The following is a 6000-nucleotide window of genomic DNA, read 5'->3' as shown; positions in this document are numbered from 1 at the left end:
AACTAGTAGCGTCGCAAAACGAGCGGACGGACGGACGGACGGACGGACAAAGTGGCCACAATAGCGCATTTTTTATTTATTTTTGTGGAAATGCGCTAAAAAGGAAGTATATAGGTACTTAATAATTACAAACATTTAAAAGAAAAAATCATCAATATCGACCTGTTTCTAAAACGTTTCAAGATTTTCAAAACCCTTACTGTTTTGATTATTAACAATCTCTTAAAAAAATGCCAGAATTTTTCCATGTATCTCTTCAAACTATAAAATAAGGGAGCGTTAAAATTACTTCCTTTTTCTATTTTCATCTTGATCTTATAATGTAAATATTTTTAACTTTAGACTTATCACTTTGTTTGTGTACGGTATTATATGTTGATTCTGTTTTAATATTAAGAGCGTCCCAAAAGTAGCGAATATTACACATAATATTGTAGATATACTATAACTAGGTATAACTATTTGGTATTTAATTACTCCACAAAATACGTTTCAGTTACCTATTCTTATTTTCTCAAAACGAAAGCGCATCAGTAGTTAAAAATTATGTGTTCTTAAATTACAGAATTTAACTATATCAGACTCTTTATACAACTTTAAAAAAAACCAGCGTGATTATATTTAAGAAATGGAAATACTTAAGAATCGCGATGTGTTGAAAATGAAAGACCAAATAACTATTATTTGAAACATTTTTCCATGAAGTAGATGTTTACCAAGATGTGCACTACTACATACATTCTGTAAAGGCAATCGTCTAGTAGCCTCTTAAAAATATTTAATTTTAATAAACCAAAGATTTACAGAAGTATCCGGGTACGAATTATGCGGGTGCGAAATGTCCAAGGTGCGAAATATCCTGTGAGCGAAATGTCCGGGTGCGAATTGTCCGCACACGGTCTAAATGAGCTGTATTTTTGTGGTTTTATGCGAATTGGCGGTAGGTACTCTGGCAGGTGACTGGGACGGTGGTAGTCGGGTCTTGTCGCTTCCGTTTTGGGCGGTGGTGGTTGCCGCCGCTGAGGCGCAGGATGTGGACGGTGGAAATGATATTTTCAAATAGAAATTTTGCTACAAGTTGTTCCAAAGAAATTTGTATTACAACAAAGACTTGTCGCCGAATGAGAGAATCAAGTGAATTAATTGGATTAAAGAAGACCGATGATTTTCAAACTTTATATACTAATCCTATTTCCCTTGAAACTTTACTTTTCTTTTGCATTCTTATAAACCTAACATCCCCGAGAAACTTCGCTAAACAGTTTCGGGCAACTCTCTATCTATGTATTGATTTCCGTTCATAAAAGTTTCATAAGTGCTGACAATTGCATTTGCCGAAAGATGTAAAACGAAGAAACTTAAAATATATGAGAAAATTTGAGATGCAAAGCAAATATACAAAAAGTACCCACATCGCGGGTTTCCAAACTCGCAATTCACTACCAAAAAAACGGTAATCAGAAATAATGATGAATTTAATACGGAAGACGGTGTAATTAACACCAGTTCTTTGTGCCGATGACAACTTTACTATCGAAACGACAGGGCTGGTCGCGGGCTGCGCTGCTCTACACAAGAACTGTTCCCAATCGGGAAGTTTCCATTTGTCATTTAATTAGAATCTGTGGAGGGTTACTGGGTCGAAACCAGCAACATAGTCAACCACTAAACGATTCCCTAAAATAAATTGGCAATCTGCTGATTTCGGGGATCAGTAATTCACTCAGCTAAAGAAATATTTTTAAATACAATGTTGGGTTAAAACCATAATTTATTATAAGTTAATAGAGCACATTGAATTGACGAGGAAAACCGGAAATTATCAACATGCGTTTAGCACACGCTTTGTATATATACTTGATTTAATAAGATGCCAATTTCCTTTGCAAAATTAAATTCAGAAGGAGCATGCATAATTTAATAACATTATTTCCATCGCCACCCCCCAATGCAGAACGTTTACAATTTATGTGTTTCCCTTTAATCCAGTAGATGCTGTTTGCAAATTGTATATTGCTAACATGGAAAAGAAAATTGACGTTTTTCCAATAGAATAATCCATTGTCCGATGAAATCTTTGATGTCGTGACGTTTATAAAGCAAATTCGTTTTGAGTACTGAAAAATTCTCAGTCTTTATTTTTGTGGGCGTTTGTTTCAGCCTTTTAAAGGAAAAGGATTTTTATCTGAGGCGATATTTTTTATAAAATACATCGAAAGAAATAACAAAGTGAAAATGTGTGACATAAAATTTAAGAAGCTGAAGAGGGTGCGTCTTCAATTCTTGAGGTTGTGATTTTTTCGTCGTTTAGCAACCACCTTGCGTTGTGCATGCTTTCTTAACAAGGATTTTGCATTACAGCTCAGCTGCCAATATCCTTTAACTGGATCGCAGGTTTTCATTATTTTTCAATTTAGAAAATTTGTAGAAATCCTACATTCAGCAGCGATACGTGCTTTAAGACATTGGCTGCCCGCCGAGTTATTAAATTACGGAGACCGCAATAAACTTCGTCTTTCCCGAAATTTACATATGTATGATTTTAAGTTTAGTCAACAAACAATAAACACAGCTTGCATAAAACAAAGTTTCTTTGAATTTTGCATTTAATTATCTCGTCTCGTTTCCCAACTTAAAACTTAAATCTAAATTCCAGCGCTTTTATTACTAGGCCATTATAGGGTTATCAATTAAGTTGGTAAAATAACAACCTTTGAACGTTTTGTTTAAATGTTCGACTGTTTACGGTAAAGTGAATGGGTCTTTCAAGAACTTTTATATTTGAGGTTTAAAGTTCAAAATGCTACTTGTCAAGTTTCTAAACGGGTACTGAAATACAAATATAAAAATTCACTCAATTTACCTTATTTATATCGCGTTTAAATCTACCCTTTGAGCAGTTCAAGTTTGGACAACTAGGACACCCTCTATTTTAGGATTTGTGGGTTGGAACCAAAAATAGATGTCGTTTAACCCTGGCTAGTAACGGAAAGGGACCTTTTAGTGTTCAAAATTCCCAAAAATTCCCGATTTTGCACAATCCAAATGATCGAGTTGATTTGCGGCGTATTAATTGTACACAACGTTGTTTATGGCGGAAGTTTAACTCGTATTGCGCGATATTGTTCTTTTACAGAAAACCTCGTTATGAAACTAAAGCAATAATGGCGAAAAATTTACGTTTCTGGCATGCCTGCTTGTTTATATTGTTCTTAAGAAATTGATATTTAACTTGTAAAGAAAGCATTCGGGAAGTGGTCAAACATACTCGTTAATACGAGAAAGATGGGCACTTTAGAAGCATTTTGTTAATTATATTCAACGCGAATCGACTATAGGATTAATTCACTACAATGATTCTTTTCAAATAATATTAATTAATTGAATTAAGAATATAAATTTGAAAATATCCAATTAAAGTTAGGAGCTACAGATGTGCTTCATTATTAATGAAAATTAAGCCAAGCGAAACTATGCGTACGGCTGCAATTATTTGTAATTGGAAATGGAATTAAGTTTGCTAATTACGCAAGCTGCTAGTAAATTATCTTAACTTAGCCGAAAGGATGAATTAATTCCTCCTCCAACAATTGACTCATATTTTCATTTTATCATTTGTTTTAGTTAAGTGTTCCAAAGAAAGTTACACTGATTTTAGGTGAGTTTGAAATTGGTTACTACGGCTGACGGTATGGTCAAATGGTGCCTTAAATGCTAATTCTGTAAGAGGTAGACCTAGGCGGAAGTATGTGATCTAGATTTAATCAACGAGTCGACGAAATAAAAAAAATAACCTATTAATTGTGATCGTTGCAGCCGTCTGAATTCAGAAGGGCGCGTTCTGCAAATCTGTAACAGATAACAACACAAACCTACAAATAAAAGAGGTAGTGAATCGCGCCGCACATAAAATATCGCGTAAGCAATCCTGACACTCGGCAATTAGATATAAAAACTGTAATTAATACTCAATACAAATCAATATTTCGAATGACTTTACACTAGTAAAAGCAAAATTTTGGTCGACCACGGATTATCCTTACAGTTCGGGTATAACAGCACAAACGTGACGTTAAATTCAAGAAAAAGACTTTACGATTCACAAATATTTCTAAAAACAATTCGATCTACTTAATTAAAAATGTAGACACCATAATATGAGCAATTTTTTCAGAGTAAAACAAGTAAGGCAACAATAAAAATTGTAGATATTGTAGTAATGTCAAATCTTTGGTAGCGACAAAAGTAAAGTACGTAGTAGCACGTATAACGGAGCGATTTACAATAGTAACAATCTGCAAGGTTTCGTAATATGCTTGCAGTTATTATGAGCTATATTGAAATCTGCAGGCATAAACAACTTCACAGGTAGAATCAGCTGTTTTGTTTCACGGAAATGGCGGGAAATTCTGCCAAGTCGGTAATGTAGAAACTCATCCACAGCGTACGTTAGTCCACATCAATTTCGCTAAAATGGCGGGTACAAGTAGAAATGCAATCTCATCCACGTACGGCGTAGGTGATGAGGTAATGTTCAAGTGGATACAACGTAAAAGGTAATCCAAAAGAAATAAAGATGAGAACTCAAAAAAATTCAAGAAAACTTGAGGGTGAAGATCAAAGCCCTAAAAAAACATACGTAATGAGAAAAAAATGCGGCCTCATAATGTAACATACCTCGTATTGTTTAAATACAAGATACCGATCCGTAAAAACAATTCAATGGAGCACACCTGAGGTATCAAGATAAAGAGAAACCAACTCCAAAAATAATTATGCTAAGGTCAAAATATTAATCCCATTTCAGTCAGAAAAGTAATGGCGTACCAAAAAAACATTTACTGAAGAGGAAGTACAGCTACCAAATTAAAGGGGAAGGGATAGCATTAAGTGCAGAAAGGTACAAAGGGTGTACTCTAGCAACAAGACAAAGAAGTATCGTATAAGAAACCTATAACTTCAATTTTAACGTTTCTATCTATTCCCCCAAGAAAGCTCGCGTCCTCTCCCTATAAACTTTCTAGAATTCTTTGCATTGCCACCAAAATCCGAAAGGTTACACTGAGGGCAGCTAACTAACAAATTAACAAATTTTCTACTAACAACATTGAAAGAACGTGTTCAAGGAAAAGCACTTCCAGATGGTGATCGAGGGGTTGGAGAAACGCTGGCTGAACTGTGTTGACTTTCGGGGGTGTTCTTTCAAAACGGGAGACTTATCAAACGACCCACGTCAGGTATCTGTGAGGGATTAGCTTGCTTCGGATTAAATGTGTAAATATAATGACTAAAAGTAATTCCTAGAGAGGATTTATTCCGATTCACATTACGGTCAAGCTAACTTTGAATTCACTTCATACAGAAAGTTTATAGGGAAGCGTTAATAGAATATTTGAGTGCGCGATTGGGCGTATGACCAAAATTTTATGAGGATCATTTAGGAGGCAAACAGGATCCATTTACTGGGCCATTAGAACATTTCGTACTTTCCCTGCTTGTTCGAAACTCTCCCATCTCCTAATACGAGCTATTGCAAGTCTACCATTATGCCCCCTAGCTCGATTTAAAATTTTTTATTCTCTAATTGTACCAAAAATAATCATTTAAATGCCAAACTCGTTATATCAATCATTAGAAATACAACGAACGCAGCTTACGTAACGATTTTAAATTGTAAAAGATTTAACATTATAAAAGAAAATTTGGGAAACGTCGATATTTCAGCGCTTCGTGCCGAACGAGCTTTTAATCTAATGAATAATGGTGCTGTACTGTAAAGGACGATTCTTTGAAACTTAATCCACCTCGATAAAATGTCTCTTCCCTTAAAATATTCCGCCGAATCATCGCGCACGGATTTCCAGCAACAGAATATAGTCTTTTATGCTGAAAAAATAAGAGCTCCCGTTTTAACGAGCGTGTACAATTGAAAAACGTGTTCCACGACAGGAAACGTTACATTTACAAAGCAGAAAACGGGAAGCGATATGTTTCAATTAC

Source organism: Photinus pyralis, unplaced genomic scaffold (genome assembly GCF_008802855.1).
Source record: "Photinus pyralis isolate 1611_PpyrPB1 unplaced genomic scaffold, Ppyr1.3 Ppyr1.4_LG3b, whole genome shotgun sequence".
In the NCBI taxonomy this organism is placed as follows: domain Eukaryota; kingdom Metazoa; phylum Arthropoda; class Insecta; order Coleoptera; family Lampyridae; genus Photinus; species Photinus pyralis.
This window is presented reverse-complemented; position numbering follows the sequence as displayed.